The 27,983-nt window shown below is 42.9% G+C and overlaps 2 pseudogenes; both read left to right on the top strand.

Moving 5' to 3' along the window:
* Positions 1 to 17,792: 17,792 nt before the first annotated feature.
* On the top strand, positions 17,793 to 18,700 carry LOC147932910 (uncharacterized; annotated as a pseudogene).
* A 176-nt stretch (positions 18,701 to 18,876) lies between these two features.
* On the top strand, positions 18,877 to 20,311 carry LOC147932909 (uncharacterized; annotated as a pseudogene).
* The last annotated feature ends 7,672 nt before the right edge of the window (positions 20,312 to 27,983 follow it).

The raw sequence follows: 27,983 nt of genomic DNA, 5'->3' as shown, positions 1-27,983 counted from the left end.
ATGGTCTCTTGCTCCAATCTCTGGACGTCTTGGCTCTTCGCGCGCGCTCATTCGTCTTATCTCTCCGGGTATACTTCCTTGTCTTGGCTTCTCAGGTACATTCGTTTGCCTTGGCAGCATCCTCCTTTGCTCATATGATTCATGATTTGTAGATCGCACTCCAAATGGTCTTTGACCGAAACTTGATGGCTGTCGAACAAGATTATTATCCCGCAGATCACACCAATCTCCTTCATTGAGAGCACCAAACTTCTTTTCTCTCATGTTTCTTGATCTTTCTCCGAAACTTGGTCGGTATAAGGATTCTCGCGACTTACTTCTTTTGGAACTCGACCTTCCTGTTGCTTGCTCGTCATTCTCTCTTGGTTTTGTCTTTCTCTCGACATTATGTGGATCACTGTCCATCAGTTCTTGCCTTTGTTCTCCATCGCCAAACGGATCATTCTCCACCGGTTCTTGCCTTTGGTCTCCATCACACGGGTTTTTCTCCATCGATTCTTGCCTTTCCTCCTTCATATTGATCACCATTCAATGAGTCTTCGACATCATATTGATCATCCTCCATTGAGTCTTCGACATCATATTGATCATCCTCCATTGAGTCTTCGACATTCTTCCCCATCAGCTCTTGAATCACCCCACGACCATCTCTTGACTTCCCCGATCTGACATCTGCACCAGCATCAAAGGGTAAGTCCTAATCCCCTCTACCTAAAATGCACAAGGACGTACCGGTTTCCTAAAATTGCCTTTGCGACTAATTTACTCGATAAAACATTGGAAAATGCGTGTTCTATAAGCATCATAACCATGCTCTGATACCACCGTTGTAACGCCCCCGAACCGTCCTATGACCACGCAGGCCAACGAACAGCCACGGGACGCCACTATGGGAGCTGGACCGAGGTGGTCCAGTCGAGGGACTGAAGCTGCAGGCTTCCCCACCGGTCCTCCTAGCACAATTCCACCCGCAACCGAGACTACTTAGGCTTTGCAACCCTCGTGGCCTGGTGCGTTGTGTTGGCCTGGACAAGGCTGGAACCAAACGAAACCACACAACTTAAATAAAAATGACTTTCAACTTTATTTACTTCATAAAATAGTTCATAAAACATTAATACGAAAGTGGCGCCAGGCCTAAGGCCAAAATACGACAAATTAAATTTTACAAAAACGACTTGCAAAGGCAATGCAACTCTACACCGGCTGGCCTAACATCCTGTGCTCCCCTCTAAGGCTTTTCCCCACTAAGGTTACCTGCAACACAAATATGGAGTCTTGAGTGCTAACACTCAGTGAGTTCGGAAAACTAACAAGAGTCCATAACCCAACCCTAACCCCAGTAAGCAACACACAACAAGCAAGCTAAAAAATTACATGAAAGCCTAAGCTTACAACATGCAAGACTAATCTAACATCAAACAAGTCTAAGCAATTAATATGCAAGACTAACCTATCAACACGCAAGACAAAGATATCAACATGCAAGCCTAAGCAACAACAATCACCCAATCAGAGATGGTAATGCGGAAGATAGTGAGCTAAGCAAACTAATCTAGCAAGCAATCAACAATCAATCAAGCAAGCAATATAAGCAATTAAGAAAATAAACAAGTAAGCAAGCAAACTACAACTACAACAATTATCTTGAATAAAAGAGAAAATTAAAATTAATCTTTTAAAAAAGTTTTAGTTATGGGTCCGGTATGCTTCCTCTCCTCAAGACCTTTGTGAACACCCGCGCTGCAGCAACAAAGGCACGCAACCGGAACATCACTCAATGCTACACCGTCGTGTAGACAGCTGCGGCTAGGGTAGGGAGCCCAGTAACCTCCGAGCTCTTCGTAACCAACCCTACAAACTCACGAACATGGGTTACATGAACGCGGCTGTATGTGGTACAGAATCATGAGGACAGCCATACCAAGTCTTACTATGCTAGCCGGAATTACTCACGGACTAAACACATTAAGACCTATAACAATTTTGATACCTTGAGTTCTTATGGTTTTTAAGCTCATAAAATTTACAAGTATCCTTACCAAATACAAGCTCTCCGGCACTAGAATCCTATGTACGGGCATTTCACCTTGCACACAGTCTAGTACCGAGACTAACTTCTTAGCAAGCGCAACTAAACAAGAAATTCAAGCAAGAAAATCAAGTAAAATGCAACTATGCTACATGCAACTTCAGAAACTAGATTAAAATCTAGAGACTTAGCTAAGCATACAAACAACCCTAACATGCAAAACACAAAGCAGTCATGCAACACAAACAAGCAACATGCAAGCATACGAATCTAGAGAAATATCTAGAGACTAAGCTATGCACTATGCAACTTCAAAGAATCTAGAGAAATATCTAGAGACTACTTGAGTTCTTATGGTTTTGCTTATGCAAACTGTGCACTAGATGGATGTCTTTAATTCCCCATCAAGTCCGGTGAAACGAGCATGAACTCACACAACAACAAGCAAGGCATACAAGCAACATGCAACACCAACCAACAACATGCAAGTCTAAGAATCTAGAGAAATATCTAGAGACTAAGAGATAAACATGCAACAACTAACATGCAATGCAATCAATCAATCATGCATAACACACAAGCAACAAAGAAACTAGAATGATAATTCTAGAGGCTAAGAGCTAAGATTTAACATGTAATGCACACAAGCAAACATGCAGCAACAATCAAGCAACTTAAGAAACTAGAATGAAATCTAGAAACTAAGTGCTAGACACAACCTCACACCAACATGCAAACAAGCAAAACAAGACTTAACCATCTAAGATTTAATCTAGATGGAAAAGAAATGAATCTACTCAACACCAACGAATTTTCCTAGATTTAACTTAGAATTCCTAAGAAAAAACGATTAAAAACCCCACCTATCATGTGCCATATCACATGCATCGAAACTCACCTGGACTTGGCTTGAAAGAATTAGTCTAACAGCTTCTAGTCCTAGCTTGCGACACGGAAGAGAAAAGCTTCTAAGGAAAAACACTTTCTCCCTAGCTCTAACTTCTCTCTAACTCTCTAACTCTCTCTAACTCATTCTCTTTTTCTCTAAGGGAAAGGAATGAACGAAAATGGCTCCAAAGGCTCCTATTTATAGTGGATTTATGAGAGTTTGGGCGGTGGAGTTGACCAATGCATGTGGGGCGTTTGTTGTCTTTGAAGCCTCTTAGTGCATGTTGTTAACACTTGTTAGAAATTGGCATTACCACTTGGCCACCAAGATTTGTTTAATCTCCACTATCCCACTTTGATTTGTTTAATCTTCCACTAACTCTACTTTGATTTATTTAATCTTCCACTAACTTCACTTTGATTTGTTTAATCTTCCACTAACTCCACTTTGATTTGTTTAATTCTTGATAAAACAAGATTTTCTTATTCTTGTCGGATCGGCTGGCTTCCCTCGGTCATCTCTCGGCGACACTCAATCCGTCTCGACACCCTCGGCAACTCTCTCGGACATTCTTGGCAAGTCTCGGAAACTCTCGGACAACTCGGACGGTACGTCTTGGACTGCTCGGCCATTTCTCGATCCGTCCAAATTTTCTCGGACTTTCCTTCAGTAATCTTTCTGCTCTCTTTGCTGGCTTCCTTTCTTGGTCTTTTGGCCTTGATTTTTTATTTTTAAATTTATCTCATGATGAGGGTCACTACACCGACACCACCCACACCAGTTTAACTGGCTCCAACGGTCCAATTGGTACCACTACCGGCTAAACCCACCAACCCCTCCTGAAACACCTACGAATCACTAACACCCTCACCCGTCACACTCTGATTCACGGTCTCACTATCCACCGGGGATCCAACCTGACCACAAACACGACCGCGTCCATGACCACGACCGCGTCCACGTGCATCAACAACATCACCTCTAACCATCTGCGCTACCATGAATAGAAGGTTAAGAAAACAAACCCAAACCACACACAAAAAGGTAACTTACCATGGAATCTCATTGAAGGCTCGAAGTGGATGAGACTAGGACTTCACAACACACACAACCAACAGTATCAAAACATCATGCACCAAGCACAAGGAAATATAATTCAACAATCAAATTCCCTAAACCGTTCTAACCAGTCTTTTAACCCGACCTAGAAACGCAAGGGCTATGATCCAAACTAGAACAACCTAAAACGTTTTTTAAAATTCAGATTAATTGACTAGTTGTAACACCCGCAAACCAAAACTGTGCGTTTTGGGGGAGGGTGTCGATCGACACCAATATTCTCTGGTTGGACCAGTTCGATATATTTATCGATTTGGACCGGTTTTGTTTAAGGAAACCATTGAACCGAGATATTAAAGTGAGAAATCGACCTAGGTCGTGTTTTGTTTTGTCTCACACCGTTTTTGAGAAAACAAAGAGAGAAAAGTGTTCTTGAGGTTCTAGAGAGAGATTGGGAGATTTGTTGGCTTTTGTTGGGAAATTTAGAGCTAGGAAGGAGCTAGAAGCTTGCTAGGAAGGTTGGATTCGTTGCTGTTGGTCAGAATCTTCCTGCAAAGAGGTGAGTGCATGACCATGACTGATCTAAGCCTGTGATTCCTTGTTCTTGCTGGTTTGTTGCTGTTTTTGTTTGTTTTTCTTGCTGGGATTGATTGCTACGGATGTATATGGCTTGGGTTTTGAGTATTGGGCGATTTGGTGGAGTTTGGGAGCGAGATTCGACTCTCGGCTTCGTGCGGATCGCGGTTGCAGAGGTAGTGTCGACCAACACCAATTGGTGTCGGTCGACACCAGTGAAGCTGAATCGATCGACACCAGTGAAGCGGCATCGATCAACAGTGTGGGGTAGTGTCCGTCAACACCAAGAGCCAGTGTCGGTCGACACTTGGCTGGTGTTGGTCGACACCTCCCTTCCAGCGAGATGATGTTTGTTTTCCTGGTTTGTATGCTTTGTTTGTTGATTGTTTGGAACATTGGAATTACAGTTGCTTGTGTGTATAGCCCAGTAGATGGGAGGATTGCCTCACTGAGTGTTTATAAAATACTCAAGCATCTCAATTTGTGTTTGCGGTGCAGGTAAAGGCAAAGTGTGATCGTGGAATCAAGGCAATGAAAAGAAGGATGTTCTAGGGACTCGATTGGTTGTTGTCTGACACTGCTAGGTTGCTAGAGTTGGTTCATTAGAAAAAATGCTAGGTTGCTGGTTCTATGATTCCTGTTGGTTGAATTTTGGATATGGTTATGTTATAATTATTGGATTATTATTGGATATTTATTGGTTATTGGTATTGGTTATTTCCGCTGTTTATTATGATTGTGGTTAGGTGGCTAGTGGGTATGGGATCACTCTTTGTAGTTTATTATTATTATTTATTATCTATTATTTTATTTATTAAAAAAAAAACGGGTCCAGTCATTTCAGTTTGGTATCAGAGCCCTTACGGTTCTAGGTTTGGGTTCACTAGGCGTTGTGCTGTAGATGTTTGGGGATTTTCATGCTTTGATTGATTATGTGAGTTAGTCAATTGTGTGTGGCATGGGGTCCTAGAACATCCTCTTCGAGCATACTATGTGATTCCACGGTGAGTATACGTTTTATTGTTGGTATAATTACGTGCTTAGCCTTCTGTTCATGGTAGTGCTGATGGTTAGAGAGGATGCTGTTGCTGGTCGTGGTCGTGGACGCAGATGTGGTCGTGGACGCAGACGTGGTCGTGGAGGCGGACGTGGTCGTGGTAGGTTAGTGAGACTGCGGACAAGAGTGTGACAGCTGAGGGTGTTGGCGAGTCGCAGGGTGTCTAGGAGGATTCCATGAGTGTGGCCGGAGGGGGCGGTGTTGATGCTCCAGTGGCCGGTGATGTTATGCTTCCGGGTGTGGGAGTCCCAGGGGGTGGAGTCCGTGGTGTTGATCTTGTGGGCTTGTTAGCACAGTTGTTGGAGCGGTTGTCGGCAGTGATACCGGCTCAGGCTCATGTAGTGCCACCAGTGGTGGCAGAGGAGCGGCAGCCAGTGGCTGCGGATGCGGGAGCTCATTCTCGTTATGTGTCCATGCTGAGGGGGATGTGTGGCATTGATACTGCGCGGTTTTCAGGTGGTACAGATCCTACTGCTGCAGATGAGTGGAGGACGAGTGTGGAACATAACTTCTAGACTCTGAGATGTCCTAGGAGTTTTTGGTGGACATAGGGGTCCACCACTTGATTGGTGATCCTCAGGTGTGGTGGAGATCAGTGGCTGCTAGGAGAGCGCAGAGGGAGATGACTTGGGCTGACTTCATGGGGGAGTTCAACCGCAAGTACTTTCCGAGAGAGGCATTGGACCGGTTGGAGGTGTAGTTCCTTCAGTTATCTCAGGGGACGCGATCAGTGCGGGAGCTAGATTTGGAGTTTAGTCGACTTCTATCCTGAGGGGGTCGTGCTATGGAGTCTGAGGAGGCTCAGATCAGGACGTTTTTAAGGGCTCTACGTGACGATTTGAGGGTTCACTATAGGGGGCGGAGCTATATACTACACGTGCAGAGCTGGTTGAGACTGCGGCAGAGATCGAGGAGAATATCCGGGCACACTCAGTGGCGGTTAGTCCAGCAGTTCAGCCTAGTAAGGCTCAGCATCATGGAAGTTCTAGCAGGGGTGGCAAGCCTGCGTAGGGAACCAAGAAGAGGTGGGAGGCTATGCAGAGGCCGAGTTGTGCGAGTTGCTTCGGGTGTGGGAGCAAGGATCACAAGGTTGCTAGTTGTCCCAAGAGGAGTGCTCCAACGGCAGCGGCTCGTGTATGCTATCATTGCAGGGATCCAGGGCACATCAGGCCCTTGTGATGTGAGCGCGGGTCGTGGTGTTTGTGGAGACGTACGGGCGGATGGTCGCTAAAGACGGACGTTCGTTACGGACAGTCGGACGCGGATCTCTAGTTGCAGAACGACGTACGGTCTTTGAACTAGTTGGTTCTTCTTCAAGGTTTGATGGGATGGAGGGAATTGACCGATAAGAAGGATGGAAGGATGGATAGGACGTTGCATATGGACGGTGATTCCGACGGACGGTCGAACACAATGGGCGGACAGATGGGAGAACGTCTCGGTAAGAAACTCAACCCGATCAGTTCTCAAAGAGATGGACGGAAGGGACGCTACGTATGGACGGAAGTACGGATGCAGTGGAACGGTGGATCGATGCGATGACACACGAGAGATGGCTCAGCTCGTAATGCGAAAAAGGAGAAGGTTGATCACGCGTCATGAATCTCCTAGGGTTTCCTTCAAGCTTAGTCCCAGGCTAATTTGCAAGAAAGGAGAAGGGTGAGACAAGAACCAAAGATTCACTCTTTAAGAAATTAATTCTATATTCAAGTCTAAAGAACCTAAGCTAGCGGCGTTGGAAGCTTAAATAGTGTAAGGGATAAAGGGAACTATGGACACGCGGACTCACAATGGTCCACACACGTTGCCCTTGACGCGTCTCCACAGACGGTGAACACGTCACACTATCCCAATGTTCACAAGGGAAGGATCTAGAGAAGTTCAAAACGCAAAACTTAAAAAAAAAAAACAAAATAGGCCACGTCCTTAGGCTGGACGCGGGAACCACGTCATTGGCTTCAAAATGTGGCATTGTGCGTTAGGACTCGTCGCCTCGTTAAAACCTTTTCCGGTAAACCCCATGGGAAAAACCCGAAGTAAGGAAAAAGAGTACGAGTCATGATCCAAACGTATTTGGCGCCCTCATCCTTGGGTAAGGACGAAGGCCGTAAGGACGATCTCGCCGATGGTTGCCTTGGCCGACTCGATCTCTTGGTCTTCTTGGACGATGCTTGGACGAAGCGGTTAATCTTGTGTCTTAAAGTCCTAGATGAGCTCTTGGTCCGACCTGTTGCACCGGGAAAGATCCAAGGAATGCCGGCTCCAAGTTGTCCCGCGGGTGATAAGAGTGTCTGAGAGGTGTCCGGGTCCGGCTCGAGCGTTTCGGGACATATGTCCGATCCCGTGCTCACATCACCTTGTGTTCCAAGTTGCAGCCGGTGGCAGTGGCAGCTTTGCAGAATGTGCAGCCAAGAGGGCAGCAAGTGGCACGGATTGAGCAGGCGCCACGGGTGTACACGACTGCTGAGACTGGTGGAACAAGTGCTGGGGCGATCACAGGTATAATTTCTGGTACTTAAACTTCTAGTACTCCGGAGTGTGCAGAGAGCGCGGGAATCAGAGGGGATCTCGGGGAGCGTACAGGAGTTGTCAGAGATGTGGGAGGCAAGTTCCAGAGATTTATTAAATGAGCTAGAGGAGTGGATATTCAGATCGCAGGAGAGTCGTGGCCACCGGATTTGCTTATCAGTCCAGTGGAGTTGTATGATGTTATTCTCAGGATGGATTGGTTGCATCGGCATATGGTACATTTGAATTGCCATCGGGTAGTCTCTTGATCTGAACAATTCAGGCTAGGAAGATGATCGAGAAGGGCTGTGAGGCTTATCTGGTTACTATATCTATGCCAGAGTCAGTGGGGAAGTTTGAGGATGTGTTTTAGGTAGTGGAGGAGTTTGAGGATGTGTTTCAGTCATTGCAAGGATTACCACCATCTCGGTCGGATCTTTTTACTATTGAACTGGAACCGGGGACGACGACATTATCCAAGGCTCCTTACAGAATGGCTCAGCAGAGATGGCAGAGCTGAAGAAGTAGTTAGTGGATTTGTTGACTAAGGGATTCATCGGTCCTAGTGTATCACCATGGGGAGCGCCGGTGTTATTTGTTAAGTAGAAGGATGGAAGTTTCCGGTTGTGTATTGATTACCGGGGTTTGAACCAGGTCACTGTGAAGAACAAGTACCCTCTTCCCAGAATCGATGAGTTGTTGGATCAATTGAGAGATGCTACATGGTTCTCCAAGGTAGATCTGGCGTCGAGTTATTATCAGAGACCGATAGATGAGGCAGATGTGAGGAAGACGACTTTCAGGACGAGGTATGGGCATTATAAGTTTGTGGTGATGCCTTTTGGGTTGATGAACAGCGTGTTTCAAGAGTTTCTGGACGTGTCTGTCATCATTTTCATCGACAATATCCTGGTATTTTCTAAGAGTCCTGAAGAGCATGCAGTGCATTTGAGAGCAGTTTAAGAGAAGCTGAGGGAGCAGAAGTTCTTTGCTAAGTTGAGCAACTGCAGTTTTTGGCAACGTGAGATGGGTTTTTTGGGTCTCATTGTTTCCGCAGAGGGAGTTTCTATATATCCGGAGAAGATTCAGGCTATCAGGGATTGGCCTTGACCGCAGAATGCCACAGAAATCAGGAGTTTCCTTGGTTTGGCAGGTTGCTACAGGAGGTTTGTACAGGGTTTTGGAAGTAGGGCACGCCCTATGACTAAGTTGACGGGGAAGGATGTTCCTTTTGTTTACACACAGGAGTGTGAGGAGGGCTTTGAAAGCCTTAAGGAGATGTTGACTACTACCCTCAGTGTTGGTTTTGCCTGAGCAGGGAGAACCCTATGTGGTTTATATTGATGCATCTAGAGTTTGTTTGGGGTGTGTGTTGATGCAGCATGAGAAAGTTATTGCCTATGCTTCGCGGCAGTTGCAGAAGCATGAGGGCAGCTATCCTACTCATGATTTGGAGATGGCTGCTGTAGTTTTTGCCTTGAAGATTTAGAGTTCTTATCTTTATGGTGCAAAGGTACAGGTGTTTATAGATCATAAGAGCCTGAAGTATATATTCACTCAGCCCGAGCTGAACTTGAGGCAGAGGCGGTGGATGGAGCTTGTGGCGGATTATGATTTGGAGATAGCCTATCACCATGGTAAGGCTAACACGGTTGCAGATGCTCTGAGTTGGAAGAGGGTAGCTTCGGCTCATGAGCAGGAGATGGAGTCTCTAGTAGGAGAGATCAGTGCTTTGAGATTATGTGCTACTTCTCAGGAACCGTTGGGTTTCGAGGCGGTTGATAGAGCTGATCTTCTGAGTAGGGTGCGTTTGGCTCAGGAGAAGGATTTGGGGCTAGTAAATACCTCTAAGGATGTTGATTCAGAGTATCATGTCTTAGATAATGGTACTATCTTGGTGCACGGTCGGATTTGTGTGCCCAAGGAGTACCAGGTCTCATATAATGGTACTATCTTGGTGCACGGTCGGATTTATGTGCCCAAGGATGAGGAGTTGAGGCAAGAGATCCTGAGAGAGACTCATGCGAGCAAGTTTTCTATTCATCCAGGAGCGACTAAGATGTACTGTGATCTCAAGAGGTACTATCACTGGGTCGGGATGAAGAAGGATGTAGCTAGTTGGGTCGCGAGGTGCGATGTGTGTCATCTAGTGAAGGCTGAGCATCAGGTTCCAGGCGGGTTACTGAAGAGTCTACCCATTCCTGAGTGGAAGTGGGATATGATCACTATGGATTTTGTGGTAGGATTGCCAGTGCCTTGGACTTTTGATGTTATTTGGGTCATTGTGGACCGGTTGACTAATTCAACACATTTTCTGGCCATTAAGAAGACTGATGGAGCAGCGGTCTTGGCTAAGCAGTATATGAAGGAGATACTCAAGTTGCATGGGGTGCCAGCGAGTATTGAGTCTAATAGGGACTCTAAGTTAACTTTGGTGTTCTAGAAGGCATTTCAGGCAGAGATGGGCACTAAGGTGCATATGAGTACAGCTTATCATCCCCAGACCGATGGACAATCAGAGAGGACGATCCAGATGCTGGAGGATTTGCTGAGGATTTGTGTGTTGGATTAGGGTGGCCATTAGGCAGACCACCTGAACCTGGTAGAGTTTGGAAGGCATTTCAGGCAGAGATGGGCACTAAGGTGCATATGAGTACAACTTATCATCCCCAGACCGATGGACAGTCAGAGAGGACGATCCAGACGCTGGAGGATTTGCTGAGGATGTGTGTGTTGGATTAGGGTGGCCATTAGGCAGACCACCTGAACATGGTAGAGTTTGCTTACAGCAACAGTTTTCAGGCGAGTATTAAGATGGCTCCTTATGAGGCTTTGTATGGGAGATTATGTCGTACACTATTTAGTTGGACTCAGGTGGGGGAGAGGAGCAAGTTTGGGGCAAATTTTGTTCAGGAGACCTCAGAGAAGATTCGGGTGCTCAAGCTGAACATGAAGGAAGCGCAGGATCGGTAGAGGAGTTATGCTGATAGGAGGAGGAGAGATCTTGAGTTTTAGGTAGGAGACAGAGTGTACCTCAAGATGGTCATGTTGTGGGGTCTGAACAGGTCATTGACAGAGACTAAGTTGAGTCTGAGGTTTATGGGTCCGTTCAGTGTGGTTGAGCGAGTGGGACCGGTAGCATATATGCTGGAGTTGCCTGAGGTTATGCGTGCGTTCCATAAGGTTTTCCATATTTCTATGTTGCGGAAGTGTCTCCGTGACGATGATCAGTTGTTGGCTAAGATTCCTGAAGATCTTCAGCCTAACATCACTTTGGAGGCGAGACCAGTGAGGGTTCTCGGGAGGAGGATCAAGGAACTTCGGAAGAAGAAGATTCCTTTGATGAGAGTCCTTTGGGACTGTGATGGTGTTGAGGAGCAGACTTGGGGGGGCCTGAGGCGAGGATGAAGGCAAGTTTTAAGAAGTGGTATGAGAAGCAAGCCGCGACTTGAGCTTGTCTAGCCTTGTCCCATCTATAGTCTGTGGCTGGAGCGGGAATGGAGTATTCCAGCCCATCTCTCTTGTTTACTTGGTCGCTTAGGGGTGGTTGGTTGTGTGACTAAGTAACAAGATGAGGTGGTGGTCGGGGTACAAATTTCCGTGAGGCGGGGTTTTGAGGGAAAGTTTCCTGATATAGAAGTTTCTAAAAGTGGAAAGTTTTCAAAAGTGGAAAGTTATAAAAATGGAAAGTTTTATGTGAGTTAGAATTTGTCCATTTTTAGTGGTTGTGAGCCTTGGAGGGGCTTGTGTGGCCTTAGTGGCGGACTTTTGAGTCATTGTGCCTGTGTGTGGCTGTCTTTTAAGACATTGTGTGGCCTTTCTGGCGGGCTGTTTAGCCAGTTGTGTGGCTTTTGTGGCAGGCTGTTTAGCCAGTTGTGTGGCCTTTGTGGCGGGCTGTTTAGCCAATTGTGTGGCTTTTGAGGCGGGCTGTTTAGCCAATGTGCCTGTGGAGGCGATCCTTCGGGATGTATGGTCTTTGTGACGGTCATTCGGGACTAGTGGTCTTCGTGACGGTCCTTTGGGACAAGTTGTCTTTGCGACGGTCCTGTTGAGGACATTTGTTTGGCCTTGGTGGCGGTCCTGTTGAGGACATTTGTTTGGCCTTGGTGGCGGTCTTGTTCAGGACATTTGTTTGGCCTTGGTGGCGGTCCTGTTGAGGACATTTGTTTGGCCTTGGTGGCGGTCCTGTTGAGGACATTTGTTTGGCCTTGGTGGCGGTCTTGTTCAGGACATTTGTTTGGCCTTGGTGGCGGTCCTGTTTAGGACATTTGTTTTGCCTTGGTGGCGGTCCTGTTTAGGACATTTGTTTGGCCTTGTGGCATGTATATTATCCTTGTGTGGTCATGAGGTATTCCAGAGAGGGGATATGTGGTTGGTAGGACATTTATATGTTCTACGCGAGCCACAGGAAGAAAACCTAGATAGGGATAGGACTCAGACGTGTTCAGAATTGTTTGCTCGCGACTCTTGGGGGACTTTGGTTCTCCTAGTACTATCATATTGTGAGACTTTGTGGCTTGGGAGTATGGTTGGTATATCGACTTCGGATGACGATCCGGGGGCGCACTGTAGGGTGGCAACCCGAGAAACGAATATTGGACTTCCTTTTATATATGGCATGCGGGCCTAAGGCTTAGGCCCGATGAGGAGCCAACATAATGGCATGCAGACTTAGGTCTGATGAGGAGCCAATAAAAACTCAATGTTTAGACATATGAGTAAAGGAAAGTCCAAAAGTCGAGAGCAAATAATGCCTGGAGCGTGTGTCTATTGCCTAGACGTGACCTTCTGTAGATCGGTCGGAGTGCGGGTCGTGGAGACGGTTGCACGAGAGTCCTTGGCTGATGGTTGTTCGAGATTCGAGGACGAATCTATGTTGGTGGGGAGAATTGTAACACCCGCAAACCAAAACTGTGCGTTTTGGCGGAGGGTGTCGATCGATACCAAGGGTGGTGTCGGTCGACACCAATATTCTCCTGTTCAACCAGTTCGATGTAATTATCGATTTGGACCGGATTGGTTTAAGGAAACTATTGAACCGAGATATTAGTGAGAAAATGACCTAGGTCGTGTTTTGTTTTGTCTCACGCCGTTTTTGAGAAAACAAAGAGAGAAAAGTGTACTTGAGGTTCTAGAGAGATTGGGAGATTTCTTGGCTTTTGTTGGGAAATTTGGAGCTAGGAAGGAGCTAGAAGCTTGCTAGGAAGGTTGGATTTATTGTTGTTGGTCAGAATCTTCCTGCAAAGAGGTGAGTGCATGACCATGGCTGATCTAAGCCTGTGATTCCTTGTTCTTGCTGTGATTGATTGCTACAGGTTCCTACGGACGTATATGGCTTGGGTTTTGAGTATTGGGCGATTTGGTGGAGTTTGGGAGCGAGATTCGACTCTCGGCTTCGTGCGGATCGCGGTTGCAGAGGTAGTGTCGATCGACACCAATTGGTGTCGGTCGACACCAGTGAAGCGGCATTGATCGACATTGTGGGGTAGTGTCGGTCGACACCAAGAGCCAGTGTCGGTCGACACTTGGCTGGTGTCGGTCGACACTTGGCTGGTGTCGGTCAACACCTCCCTTCCAGCGAGATGATGTTTATTTTCCTGGTTTGTATGCTTTGTTTGTTGATTGTTTGGAACATTGGAATTACAGTTGCTTGTGTGTATAGCCCAGTAGATGGGAGGATTGCCTCACTGAGTATTTATAAAATACTCATGCATCTCAATTTGTGTTTGCGGTGCAGGTAAAGGCAAAGTGTGATCGTGGAATCAAGGCAATGAAGAGGAGGATGTTCTAGGGACTCGATTGGTTGTTGTCTAGCATTGCTAGGTTGCTAGAGTTGGGTCATTAGAAATATTGCTAGGTTGCTGGTACTATGATTCCTGTTGGTTGTATTTTGGATATGGTTATGTTATAATTATTGGATTATTATTGGATATTTATTGGTTATTGGTATTGGTTATTTCTGCTGTTGATTGTGATTGTGGTTAGGTGACTAGTGGGTATTGGACCACTAGTTGTAGTTTATTATTATTATTATTTATTATCTATTATTTTATTAATTAAAAAAAAAACGGGTCGGTCGTTTCACTAGTCTTCATAAAAACTCAACTTTGAAGCTAGCACTACAAAAAATATATACATTGATAGCACCTCGTAATAGCACGATTTTCAAAATTGCTATCGAAGTTGAGTTTATAATTTGGTTACCATATGATAGCATTGTATTAACGCTATAATAGTATTTTAAGAAGTGGGAACTAAAATCACTTTTTCCGCCAAACACTTAGAAAATTTTGCCGAAAAATAAAAAGACTAAAATCACATATCAGACTCTCTCTCCTTCACTTCACCCTTTTTCTCTTTTACTTGCTGAAACCCTAAAATCTTGTGAGCCAATTCCGTTATTTAACTCGCCATCGCCACCCTCTGAAGCACCGCCAAACTTAATCTCTGCGGGATTTTAGCTGCAACTGAAGGTTGGTTTGATTGAGTCTCTCTCCTTCACTTCACCCAGTTGCCGACCCGTAAATCTATTACACACACCAATTGGTTCACCAATCGCCGTCGCCGTCGCCGCCCTCTGAAGTACCGCCGGAGTTAAGCTCTGGATTTGAGCTCCACTCGAAGGTTGTTTTTTTCCTCATATGATTTTTTATATAAGTTTTGATTTTTGGACATGCAATAGATTTGTTCAATTGATTCACAGTTATGAAATTGGAAAAATTCATAGTTATTTTTCGACATGAAATAGATTTGTTCAATTGATTTGTTCATTATCCAATTGATTCAGAGAACATTAGTATCCGATTAGTTATGTATCCAATTGGTCTCTGCGATTTTGTTTAAGTATCTGATTTTGTTATGTATCTGATTTAAGAACATTAGTTTAAAACTTATACTCTTTCTCTAATTATGTTTTGCAAGTGTTGCTAAGTGCATTGTTGGAACTGAACAAGCTTTTCTTTATCTCTATTCACAGGACAGGTTAGTAGCTTCTTTCTTTCCGTCTCTTATGATGTATATCTTGTTTTTTTTTTCTGTTTGGTTGTTTCTAAATACTGTTTCGTGTTTGTGATTGCTATTGATTTAATATATGCGATATAGTTGTCTTTTATTGTGATTCATGTCTAAGATTCTGTCAATAAATCGTATATGTTTTTATTGTACTAAGGTTAGATCATATAATGGTGGAGAAGGATTGGGTGCATCTTTGCAGGTATATCATTGCATAAATTATATAGGTTAGGCTAGCTTAAGTAGGGGTTTAGAGATTTTACTTTTTTTTTTCTCTTCAATTATGCAATGAAGAGCTGATCCAGCTTATGAGAGAGGGGCTTCAAATTTTGTACAAGTTGTGGCTGCTGATCTGGGAGATGTTGATAAGATTATATGTCCTTGCATTGACTGCCGTAACATTGATCGTCACTCTGCCAGTGTTATCGTTAACTATCTTGTTACAAGGGGTATGGATGAGGCTTATAAGTGGCGGTCAGATTGGTATCATCATGGAGAGTTAAAGTCTAGGGTTGCAGGTGACAATAAATTTAGTCACTTGAATGATGAGATATATGGGTTATATCAAGCTGCTGAGTTCATGGATGATGACTTTGTTAGAAATGCTGAACTCGGTGAGATTGTAGAGTGTGAGGACAAGAAAGAAGATGAGTTTCTTGTAAAGCTTGCAGATGCTGTAACACCCTTATATCCAAGAAAGAAGAATGACGAACATGGTTACTCGTGAAGTAAAGAAAGGTGTTCCACAGAAAGTGTTACGCTACTTTCCGATAATTCCACGGCTGAAGAGAATGTTTAGGTCCGAAGAGATGGATAAGGACTTAAGGTACCATCAAACTAACAACAGCAACGATGGTAAACTCCGCCAAACTGTGGATTCAGTAACATGGGATCAGATGAATGCCAAATATCCTTCCTTTGCAACTGAAGAAAGGAATGTGTGGCTTGGTCTTCCCACAGATGGATTTAATCCATTCAACATGAAGAACAACAACTACAGTTGCTGGCCTGTTTTGCTAGTAAACTACAATTTGCCACCTGACTTATGCATGAGGAACGAGAACACCATGCTTACATTGTTGATACCTTGAGCACAACAGCCTGGTAATAGCATTCATGTATAATTAGAGCCGCTCATAGAGGATCTTAACCATCTCTGGAACAATGGAGAGACAACATATGATGCATTCAGTAAATCAACTTTTAATCTGAACAATGCTGCTTTGGACGATTAGTGACTTTCCGGCTTATGGGAATCTTTCAGGCTGCAAAGTAAAGGGTCAGATGGCCTGTCCATTATGTGGAAAAAAATACAGACAGTTTGTGGTTGAAGTTCAGCCGAAAACATGTTTATATGTGTCATCGAAAGAGACTGCCACCAACGCATAGTTTCAGATTAAAGAAGTCGTGGTTTGATGGAAAAACTGAACAGTGGAGAAATGGAAGGATATTGTATGGGCAAGAAATTTCTCAAAACCTGAAAAATTTCAAAAATGACTTAGGAAATTGGAAATGATCTGCGCGCAAGAGGAAAAAGACTGAGTGTACTAGTATGTAGTCTGATATAGAGGAGTTATCGAGTGAGTCAGAAGAGGATGAAGAAAATGATGTAAATGTAGATGAGGGAGAGTTATCAAGATGGAAGAAAATGTCTATATTTTTCAAGTTACCGTATTGGGAGGTATAATTCTATTTTCAAATTTTATCCATTGAACTTTGTTGAACCTTATAGTTACCTATTGTATTTGTTCTGTGTATTTCTTAGGATCTTCCTGTGAGGCATAACTAAGATGTTATGCATGTAGAAAGGAATGTGGCTGCAAGTATTCTCTCTAAATGCTCGTAAAGATTTGGAGTATCTTGGTATTAGGAAGGATTTGCACCCTAGGACTCAAGGGAAAAGAACATATCTACCTACAGCTCCTTGGTCTTTATCGAAGAAAGAGAAAAAAATATTATGTTGTCTTCTTGTTGATTTCAAAGGACCAGATAGCTATTGTTCAAACATAATGAGAGGCGTATCTTTAGACGACTGCAAAGTAACAGGTCTAAAATCACACGACTATCACGTGTTAATGTAGCAACTCCTTCCGATTGCACTTAAAGGTTTGTTGCCAAAAGGTCCTAGGCTAGAAATTGTACGCTTATGTGCATTCTACAACCACTTGTGTCAGCAAGTAATTGATAGAAAGCAGATTTTGGTAATGGAAGCTAAGATTTTTGAAACGATATGCATGCTTGAAAGATTTTTTCCGCCAAGTTTCTTTGATACCATGGTGCACTTGACGGTTCATCTAGGAAGGGAAGCTCGGTTAGGTGGACCAGTCCATTTTAGATGGATGTACCCTTTTGAGAGGTATACATTATCCCTTTTTTGGTTATGTGGTAATATTTTCATTTTTTTTTCATTTCTAACCTATAAGTCTTCAAACATTTCATAGGTATATGAAAGTGCTCAAAGACTTTACGAGAAATCCTGCAAGACCAGAGGGTGTACTGCTGAGTGTTATCTAGCCGAAGAATGCATTCAGTTTTGTTGTGAATTCTTAAAGAAGTCTACAAACGTACAAGAAAAGCTAGATAAAAACACTAACTATGATAATAGTTCTATTCTAGAGGGTCGTCCTATATCTGCTGGAACTTCTATAACTCTTTCAGAAATGGATAAGAAAATAGCTCATCTTGCTGTCATCCAAAATATGGTTGTGGCTGAACCTTATATCGAGTAAGCATATTTTACAGTCTCTCATGAAACTTATTTTTATTAATTTTGTACAAGTGAGCATCTTCAGCATCTACAAGACACAAATGGAAGATGCCGACATGATGCATCAGTTTTATGGGCTACGCACACTGAGGATTTTGCGTCTTCGTTAAAACAACAGGCAAGTTACATCAATTCTACTACTTTCTGCTGTTATTTTATGTTTATGTTTGTAGGTGTCTGATTTTTTATTTTTTTTTTATTTGTCGTAGATACCACTTGATTCAGACAGCCATGGAGTAGTTCTAAAATTGTTGGCTTATGGTCCACATTCCATTGCACGGTCATATACGGGTTACATAGTGATTTGTCAACGGTTTCTTACAAGATCAGTTGATAGGAAAAATCAGAATAGTGGGGTTTTTAATGAGGCGACGTCAGTCTGTAGGGCTAGTGCGAAAGACACTTCACAAGTGGTTGATTTGGTATCCTACTACGGCCGAGTGATAGACATCATACTGTTAGATTATAATGTTTTTTATGTTCCTCTTTTCCGGTGTCAATGGGCAGTAATGGGTAATGGAGTTAAGATGGAAGATGGTTTCACACTAGTTAATTTGAATCATAGTCTCCTTTTTAAGAGATCCATATATATTAGCCTCGCAAGCAAAGCATGTGTTTTACTTAAGGGAAGACGCAGAATGAAGTTGGCATGTTGTTATGTGAGGTCCTTCAAGAAGATATAAGAAAGATTTGGATGATGGAATTGGAGACACTGGACCATTACCGTTAAATGTGGACATGGATGTTCACATGGATGAATCTGAAAATGCCCGAAATGATTGTGAAGGCATATATGTCTGAAATGGAGTTTGTTAGTCATTTACATTCTTCTAATTATTTTATTTGCTATATCTAATGACTGCTTGATAATTGTTTGATTTGTAGTTGTGTTTGTTTGTTATGTCTGATGACTGCTTGGTAATTTTTTATTTGCTATGTCTCATGACTGGTAATTGTTTATTTTCAGGTGAATTGACATGGGACCAAAGAAGAAGAATGTAGGGATCAGAAAAAAGAAAAAGAACTCCGATGAGCCAGAATTCATGTGTACGGTGCTTCCACAACCTGAGCAGCCTATAGGAGAGCAGCCTATAGGAGAGCATCCTTTAGGAGAGCAGCCAATAGGAGAGCAGCCTATATGAGAGCAGCCTATAGGAGAGCAGTCTATAGGAGAGCAATTACCAGAAGAGCAGCCTTTAGAAGAGCAGCCTACACGTAATAGAAAGCGAGGATCAACAAGGATGAAAGACATCGCCAAGGATCCAAATAGCAGAGTACATGTAGACTTCACTTTCATGGGAGAAAATTATGGTCCTGGGTCAGTTAAGTTGTCATCATATCTGGGTCCATTGGTAAGAGAACATGTTCCTGTAACAGTTGAAAAATGATCAAAAATTACTGAGGATGTCAAGACAGTGCTTTGGAAATCTATCCAGGTAAACTTTTCTCTACTTTGACATCTACTTACTTAATAGCTGGTTTAAATGTTGATTCTTAAAATGTGATTGATTACAAGTAAGGTTTGAATTAGACAAAGATTACCAAAAGACTGTCGTGCTTAAACAGATGGGGGGTTTGTGGAGGTCATCAAAGTCACGACTGGTTAGGAAAATTAGGGAAGCTCACACTAACCAACGAAGGATAAATATGCGACCTAAGAATGTTAATCCAACTTGTTGGCGTAAATTTGTGAAGAGCAAAACTAGCAATGAGTTTACGGTATTATTTTTTAAGTAAGTAAGTTTTATGTTTGTTTTTTGGATATAATATGACATATCTACAATCATGTGTTAGGTTCTAAGCGATGCCTATAAGGAAAGGAGGCGCAAACAGATTCCACACACTTGTAGTCGCAAAGGATTGGTTAGACTAGCTGAAGAATTGGTAAGCTTAATGCAATTACGTTGTCAATTCTCAGCAGTTAAAAAGTATTTTGATTTATATATTGTTTATTTGTTTAGAAACAAGAAAGTTCAGATCATTTTGAAGTCTTAAGACTCAAGGTGTGGGAGAAATCGCGTACTAGAAAGGATGGGACACCCGTGAATACAAATGCAGCTGAAAAAAAGTGTAAGTTATAATTTATGTACCTCGTGAATTTGGGACAAAAAAATACGTTTAATTTATACTGTTTTTACATGTAAATGACTAAATTTGCAGAAAAATGCAGCTGAACTTGTTAATTTTGATCATCCATCAGTTGCAACAAATGAAGGACAAGATACACTTAGCCAACTGTTAGGACCTGATAATCCCGGTCGAATAAGGGCAATGGGCTGAAATATGACTAAGACCAAATTAGCTTGTTTCCAAGTTAAGCACAAGTGTATGGCTGAAATGGAAGAGAATCAAATTAAGCTCACGCACAAGGTTACTAAGCTCACGCACTATTCTATTTGTAAAATAAGCTGATGGATTCTTGTAACATAAACTTTGTTTGATATTTTTCTTGCATGTTACAAAGACAAGAAGCTGAAGGTTGTGAAAACTCCGTTGCAAGGGTAAGTGATTAATAATCCATTATATTGATTTCTTTATAACTATACACCCTGATTTTGTTTTTAATAATCTAAATTTGCGTATAGTGTGAACAAAAAATCACAACCAAAGTGTATTTTGATTGACTAGTCTGGTGATGCGGCGAATGTTGCTGAGGGACGTATTATATTGACGGATCCAGATGATGTTGTGAATGGGATTCGTTTAGGTCCTTTAGATTTCCATGTGTCTATGTTGCGGAAGTGTCTCCGTGAGGATGATCAGTTGTTGGCTAAGATTCCTGAAGATCTTCAGCCAAACATGAGTTTGGAGGCGAGACCAGTGAGGATTCTCGAGAGGAGGATCAAGGAACTTCGGAAGAAGAAAGTTCCTTTGATGAGAATCCTTTGGGACTGTGATGGTGTGGAGGAGCAGACTTGGGATCCTAAGGCGAGGATGAAGGCAAGGTTTAAGAAGTGGTATGAGAAGCAAGCCGCGACTTGAACTTGTCTAGCCTGGTCCCATCCGTAATCCATGGCGGGAGCAGGAATGGAGTATTCCAGCCCATCTCTCTTGTTTACTCGGTCATTTGGGGTGGTTGGTTGTGCGACTCAGTAACAAGATGAGGTGGTGCTCGGGGTACAAAGTTTCCGTGAGGCGAATTTTTGGGGAAAGTTTCCTGAAATAGAAGTTTCCAAAAGTGGAAAGTGCTAAATATGAAAAGTTTTATGTGAGTTAGAATTTGTCCATTTAAGTGGTGGAGAGTCTTGGAGGGGCTTGTGTGGCCTTAGTGGCGGACTTTTGAGTCATTGTGCCGTGTGTGGCAGTCTTTTTAGACATTGTGTGGCCTTCATGGCAGGCTATTTAGCCAGATGTGTGGCCTTTGTGGCGGTCTGTTTAGCCAGATGTGTGGCCTTTGTGGCGGGCTGTTCAGCCAGAGTGCCTGTTTAGGCGGTCCTTCCGGACAGATCTTTGTGACGGTCCTTCGGGACAGATGGTCTTTGTGACGGTCCTTCGAGACAAATGGTCTTTGTGACGGTCCTGTTTAGGACCTATGGTTTGGTCTTTGTGACGGTCTTGTTTAAAACAGATTGTTGGTCTTTGCGACGGTCCTGTTTAGGACAGATTGTTTGGTCTTTGTGACAGTCCTGTTTAAGACATTTGTTTGGCCCTTGTGGCATGTATATGATCCTTGTGGGGTCATGAGGTATTCCAGTGATGGGATATGTGGTTGGTATGACATTGAGATGTTTTACGCGAGCCACGGGAAGGAAACATGGATAGGGATAGGACTCAGACGTGTTCAGAATTGTGTGCTCGCGACTCTTGGGGGACTTAGGTTCTCCTAGTACTGCCATATTCAGAGACTTTGTGGCTTGGGAGTATGGTTGGTATATCAACTTTGGATGACGATCCGGGGGCGCGCTGTAGGGTGGCAACCCGAGAGACGAGTATTGGATTTTCCTTATATATTTGCATGCGGGTTTAGGCCCGATGAGGAGCCAAAATTATGGCATGCAGACTTACGTCTGATGAGGAGCCAATAAAAACTCAAGGTTTAGGCCTATGAGTAAAGGAAAGTCCAAAAGTCAAGAGCAAATAATGCATGGAGCATGAGTCAAGGTTTAGGCCTATGGTTTAGGCCTAGAGGTGACCTTCCGTAGATCGGTCGGAGGAGTGCGGGCCATGGAGACGGTTGCACGGGAGTCCTTGGCTGATGGTTGTTTGAGATTCGAGGACGAATCTAGATTGGTGGGGGAGAATTGTAACATCCGTGAACGAAATCCCGGTTTAGGGGATTGCATCAGTCGATGCATATAGTGCATCGGGTTGATGCAGGTTTAGTTTTCTGCGTTTTCACTTAAGTTAAACGCTGCGTTTTGGGTATGGAAAACCCGTAAGTCGTGTTTTTGTCTCATTCGACGAATTTGGCCGATTTTGAGAGAAAATAAGAGAGGAAAAGAGTTCTTTAGCGTTTTGGGGAGATTCTTGGAGATTTGTGGCGTTCGTGGTGAGATTTGAGGCTTAGAACGTTGTAGGAGCTTGCTAGGAGTGGCTTCTTGATTGTTTGAGGTTCAGAATCGTCTTGGCAAAGGTAAGTGTATGACCATGGCTTATCTAAGCTAGAGATCTCTCTGATTTGCTTTTTATGTGTTGTTAGGCTTGTTAGATTGATATTTGGGACTTTAGCAAGCTTTCTTGTGGCTTGGGATCAAGTTTTGTGGTTGTAGGAACGAAGATCCGGCGAGAAGCTTCGGGGAGAACATGATGCTCGGCATTGCATCGGTCGATGCACTTTGTGTGTCGGTCGATGCAGGTGCGAGAACGGCGCGTAAAACCAAGGGTTTTTATGTTATGTTGAGCATGCGTCGGTCGATGCAGTGCAAGTGTCGATTGATGCAAGTGCATCTAGCATTGGTCGATGCAACCTTGTGTCGGTCGATGCATCTCCATCTGGTGTCGGTCGATGCATGTTGGTGTCGGACGATGCAGAGTCCTGGTTTGTTTATTGTTGATTGTTGATTGTTGGTTGATGGTTAGAGATGTCTCCATTGCTTGTGTGTATAGCCCAGTAGATGGGAGGATTGCCTTACTGAGTGTTTTTTTGAAATACTCATGCATTGCAATTTGTGTTTGTGGTGCAGGTAAAGGCAAAGTGTGATCGTGGAATCAAGGCAATCAAGAGGAGGATGTTCTAGGCACTCAATTGGTTGTTGTCCGGCATTGCTAGGTTGCTAGAATTGAGTCATTAGAAACATTGCTAGGTTGTTGTTTCTATGATTCTTCTGTTTGGTATTTGGATATTGATTATGTTATAATATTGGATTATTATTGGATAATGGTATTTGTTATTCCGCTGTTGATTGTGCTTGTGGTTAGGTGGCTAGTGGGTATGGGACCACTAGTTGTAATTTCTTTACTAGGAGAGTTACCCGCACGCTTGTGCGGGCAGGAACTGAATAGAAAAAAAAAAAATTTAATTCTGTAAAATGTTGAATCAAATTTTTATTATATTTTAAAAACCTGTTTAATTTTTTTAATTTTTATAGTAGTTCGTATGTTCAAATATAAATTATCTTTTTAAGTTTCGTATTAAATATTATTTTTTCACTTTTTAAAATAATAAAATGAATAGTTAATAAAATGTTTATAGTATTAATCTACATATGCAAAATATAAATTGAAATTTTAAAGTCCATTTTTAAAGTTTAATTAAAATTTTAAAGTCCATTTTCAAAGTTTAAACCCAAATTTACCGTAACAAAGGTTTAAATGAGCCAAATACAATTGTTACGGTCAATTTTAATTACCTTGATATAATAATTTGGGACAATATAATATGTAATTTCGTTTAGACCATTAAAATAATATTTTAAGTAACCCATAAATGTACTTCTATTTAGACCATTCTTTATGACTGAGTCCCTGAACTCTCACTTTGATGCTCCATCACATGGTTTATGTAATAACGTCTAGCAGACTCAGACCTGTAAATATATAAAGTGTATGAAACAAAATTATTTTAACATCATACATAATCAGATATAAAGTATATAAAGTTATTTTTACAAATTCAAATCTTACATAGCCTGGTGATGCTCTAGTCCTTCGAACTGTGGTTTTATAAAGATCTTCGAATAGGCCAATGTGTTTTCGATACATGGTGCACCTATAAACATTTGCAGTTTAAAGTGAATATTTTTGTTACCTTATGAAGATTATATCAAAACTATTTTATGTTACACACCTTCATATTCTCCGACTTTCACAAACCGCATTACACAAAACAAAGGTTCGGATTTGTATATGAGATGACACCCGTTTGATTGCCATTTAGACATGAATTGAGAAGTGTAGTTGTCTTTGACACAACATTTCACAGTTTCATTCCTACATGTTTATCAAATTAATAAAAAAATTTAACTGAGACAACTTTAAAACGTAATTGTCCTAAAGGTAGAGTAAATGTCTTTTACCTACCATTCAACAACGTGACAACATCATTACTATTATTGGCACTCTCAGGTCTTCTTTTATCTCCCACATCTACTATACACTCACATACATCTAATTTGGGAAAAAGACAGAATTTAGCTTTCCAAAGTATTGCAAATCTATATTTGGTAAAATTTTAATTCATACTTTTCTAAGGAAGGGACCAATACACAAAGTTACAACAAATCCTATAAAGATTCTAGATTCCCGAACCTAATGTTACAATTAACTATACTCACATATTGTACCATATCAATATTAAATTAATTAACGAAACACTTACCGAAAGAGATGGGATGCTTTATTTTTCAATGATATATATCATCCAAATCCTTGAATCAAAAGTAATTCTTTGGACTCAATTGTTGGGCCAGCGTCATAGTGGTATCGTCCGTGAATTTAATTTGATAATGATGATAAGTATTCCTCTCATTCAGGGTTGGATTGATTACTTTGAAAGTTCTAATATCATACCCTTCACCATCGTCGATATATTTCCGGAGTTTAGCGAGTGTATTTGGTAAAAAATTAGTTTTGATTGTGTTACTCTTTACAGTTTAATAACAATTGTGTAGGAAGTCGTATATATAAGAATTGTTAAAAATTGAACTTTAAATAAGAATGATGTTCAATTAACGATACTAACCTCTACTTCCACAAGAAGCAATACTCTTTTTGTAAAAAACTCGCTGATACTCCAAGAATGTAAGACCTTGGCGTGTATACGCCAATTAGTTCTTCCGGAAAGAAGATCAATTAGACTTTGACCTTGGCGCTAATCATAATCTCATGATTTTCTCCAATTAGGGTTTTTCCTGTTTCTTCTCTGTTATCGAAACCGAAAAGGAGATTCCAGATTTGTAAGAATACAAACAGTCACGATTAAACGTTGCGTCTTAATCGTTTTAGTGTCTCACCTTTTGTTTGACTATTAAATATTTTTAATATTTATTGTTATATATATAATTACAGATTAAAGGTAAAGTTTGTAGTTAATAGAAATGATGTAAAATTATATATACATTTTATGACACAGCTAACAATTATATGTTTTTAAACAACATTGTTGCAACCAAATAAAATATAATCATGTGAAATTTTTTAATAAAATGTTCTTAGATCATCTACAATGTATTTATCTATTATTTTATGATATAGAATAAGTCAAAATTAGAAAATGGTTTTCTCCAATATGGAAGTCTATATCTGACTATTAAATAGAGGTAGTGTTAAAGATATTAAAAATCACTTTATTTAAGAGAAAAAATATAATTCAAGTCTAAATATCCAAAACAATTATTCAACTACACACCATAATTATACAGTCTCAAATACCTCTTTGAAAACAACATTAAGTGTTTTATTCTGGCATTTCCCATCTTTATCTGTAATTAATACCTTTAAGCATTTTCTGGTTGTGACTCGAGAGAAGGCAACATAAAGCTGTCCCTGTGTGAAAACCGGTTTCGGTAGAAACAATCCAACATGTTCTAGCGTCTGACCTTGACTTTTGTTTATAGTAATTGCAAACGCCACGGTAATAGTAAACTTTCGTCGCCTCATACGAAAGGGAAACTTTGCATCAGGTGGACTAACATACATCCTAGGGATAAGTACTTTATCACCAACCTTTTTCCTCTCACAATTCTTGCTTCGATTACATGATTGGTCATATGAGTAATAATTAACCTCGAACCGTTACGCAAACCTCCCTTAGGATCTATATTCCTTAGCAACATGACAGGTGCTCCTATTTTCAATGTTAAAGCATGACTTGGCAATCCAGAAACTTATATACTGTATTAGGAAATCCTGAGTGTAGATCAAATTATCATGAGCACTTTTATCTGACGTTTCAATACTATCAGAGTTAAGATATCGTCTCTCCTCACCTGTAAATAAAAAAATAAAGATGGAATTTTAGATATGTGATATCTTGTTTTTTATTGGGTTTTAAGCCTTGTTTTTGGTTAGTTTTGTTGCATAATCTTAACATTCTAGGTTGTTTTAGGAGCATATGCATCTAGTGTGCTACCTCTCAGGTTCTTGGAGTAAAATCATCACATTTGGAGCATTTGGACTTGTTTCGATGCAAAGAAGCAAAGAAGAGTGAAGTGGAGAAGAGGCACTTGATCACCACCATCAGCGGCCAAGACCACCGGCCAAACGGTGGCCGAGTGAAGCAAGCGGTCAAGACCAGCAGCCAAACACAAGCCGATGGAACAAGAGACGCACTTGATCACCACCATCAGCGGCCACCTCCCGCGGTCAAACCTTTTCCGCGTGAAGCCAGCGGCCACATCCCGCGGCCAAACCATGCCTGCGTGAAGCCATCGGCCACCTCCCACCAGCCAAACGGGGGCCGAGTGAAGCAAGCGGTCAAGACCAGCAGCCAAACACAAGCCGATGGAATAGGAGACACACTTGATCGCCACCATCAGCGGCCACCTCCCGCGGCCAAACCTTTTCCGCGTGAAGCCAGCGGCCACCTCCCGCGGCCAAACCATGCCTGCGTGAAGCCATTGGCCACCTCCCATCAGCCAAACCTTGCCCGCGTGAAGCAAGCGGTCAAGACCAGCAGCCAAACACAAGCCGATGGAACATGAGACACACTTGATCGCCACCATCAGCGGCCACCTCCCGCGGCCAAACCTTTTCCACGTGAAGCCAGCAGCCACCTCCCGCGGCCAAACCATGCCTGCGTGAAGCCATCGGCCACCTCCCACCGGCCAAACGGTGGCCGAGTGAAGCAAGAGGTCAAGACCAGCAGCAAAACACAAGCCGATGGATCAGGAGATGCACTTGATCGCCACCATTAGCGGCCACCTCCCGCGGCCAAACCTTTTCCGCGTGAAGCCAGCCGCCACCTCCCGCGGCCAAACCATGCTTGCATGAAGCCTTCGGCCACCTCCCACCGGCCAAACGGTGGCCGAGTGAAGCAAGCGGTCAAGACCAGCAGCCAAACACAATCCGATGGAACAGGAGACGCACTTGATCACCACCATCAGCAGCCACCTCCCGCAGCCAAACCTTTTCCCCGTGAAGACAGCGCCCACGTCCTGCGGCCAAACCATGCCTACGTGAAGCTATCGGCCACCTCCCATCGGCCGAACCTTGCCCGCGTGAAGCAAGCGGTCAAGACCAGCAGCCAAACACAAGCCAATGGAACATGAGACACACTTGATCGCCACCATCAGCGGCCACCTCCCGCGGCCAAACCTTTTCCGCGTGAAGCCAGCGGCCACCTCCCGCAGCCAAACCATGCCTGCGTGAAGCCATCGGCCACCTCCCACCAGCCAAACGGTGGTCGAGTGAAGCAAGCGGTCAAGACCAGCAGCCAAACACAAGCCGATGGAATAGGAGACGCAATTGATCGCCACCATCAGCGGCCACCTCCCGCGGCCAAACCTTTTCCGCGTGAAGACAGCGCCCACCTCCCGCGGCCAAACCATGCCTGCGTGAAGCCATCGGCCACCTCCCATTGGCCAAACCTTGCCCGCGTGAAGCAAGCGGTCAAGACCAGAAGCCAAACACAAGCCGATGGAACATGAGACACACTTGATCGCCACCATCAGCGGCCACCTCCCGCGGCCAAACCTTTTCCGCGTGA

This window comes from Camelina sativa, chromosome 12, assembly GCF_030686135.1.
Source record: "Camelina sativa cultivar CO46 ecotype springtype chromosome 12, ASM3068613v1".
Lineage (NCBI taxonomy): Eukaryota > Viridiplantae > Streptophyta > Magnoliopsida > Brassicales > Brassicaceae > Camelina > Camelina sativa.
This window is presented reverse-complemented; position numbering and strand designations above follow the sequence as displayed.